Source organism: Equus quagga, chromosome 12 (assembly GCF_021613505.1).
Source record: "Equus quagga isolate Etosha38 chromosome 12, UCLA_HA_Equagga_1.0, whole genome shotgun sequence".
NCBI classification, from domain to species: Eukaryota; Metazoa; Chordata; class Mammalia; order Perissodactyla; family Equidae; genus Equus; species Equus quagga.
Genome location: NC_060278.1, coordinates 33,529,163 through 33,530,120, shown reverse-complemented (window position 1 = coordinate 33,530,120; position 958 = coordinate 33,529,163). Strand labels below are relative to the sequence as shown.

The following is a 958-nucleotide window of genomic DNA, read 5'->3' as shown; positions in this document are numbered from 1 at the left end:
CGGCGGCCCCGCAGCTGCTCGGGCGGCGGCGGAGGATGGAGCCGGGGGCGGGGGGAGGAGAGGGGGCGACTCGGGGGTCCCCCTCCCTCCTCCTCCCCTCCTGTCCCCCCCCCACCCCGCAGAGCCTCTGGCCCCTGGAGCCGGCGCGGCCGGCGATGGCAGGCGCGGGGCTGCAGGAGGAGGGAGGGAGCCGGCCGGGCCGGGCCGCGGAGCTGGAGCGGCGGCGGCGGCGGCGGCGGCGGCGGGAGGGAGGAGGGCGGCGGCGGGAGGAGGCGGAGACTACATGGGAATCGGATATCGGCTACAAATTCAATTCATCACAGAAAACACCGCGCGGGCGGGGCCGCCAGGCCGGCGGGCGGGCGCGGCGCGGCGGCTCGGGCGGGGGCTGCGGCCTCTCCGGGTCCCCGCCGCCCCCTCCCGCCGGGCCCCCCGCCCCCTCCCGCCCGGGCCGCCGCCGCCGCCGCGGGGCTTGTTGTTGACTTTGAGGAAAACTCCTGACGTCAGGGGCCGGCTCTCGGCGACTGGCGGGAGCGGCTGCCCCGGCCCCGGCCCTGCCCGCCGCCTCTGCTCCCCTCCCTGCCGGGCCCTCATCCGCAGGCTTCCCCGCGCCCCCCCAAACCCGCGGCGCCCGCGCCCCCTCTCCTCTCGCGAGAACATCCCCCCGGCCAGCCAGCGGGCGCCGGGAGCGGGGGCAGCCGTTCCTGGGCGGGAAGTGCTGGGTTTCCCCGCGCCCTCGTGGCGCGCGGCGGGCACCCGGGGCCCGGGAGCGGGCTCGCCTCCTCCGCGCAGCCACCCGCCCTCGCCGCGGCCGGCCCCGCGCCACGTCCTCCCGCCGCCGCGGCTCCCGGGAGGTGGGACCCGGCTCGCGGGGTCCGCACCTGGTCCCCCCGAGGTGGGCGGCGCCCTGCGGGGAGGTAACCTCGGCGCTTGGAGCCTGCGCACCGCAGGGGTCAGT

The 958-nt window shown here is 80.4% G+C and overlaps 1 protein-coding gene across 1 annotated transcript in view; it reads right to left on the bottom strand.

The window, feature by feature from the left end:
* The window catches only part of AKT3 (AKT serine/threonine kinase 3), a 325,271-nt gene extending 325,024 nt beyond the window's left edge, over positions 1-247 (bottom strand). The window contains exon 1 of the mRNA XM_046678396.1: positions 1-247. This exon is cut by the window's left edge and continues 1 nt beyond it. The gene's annotated coding sequence lies outside the window, so the exon portion shown is untranslated.
* Between the last annotated feature and the right edge of the window lie 711 nt (positions 248-958).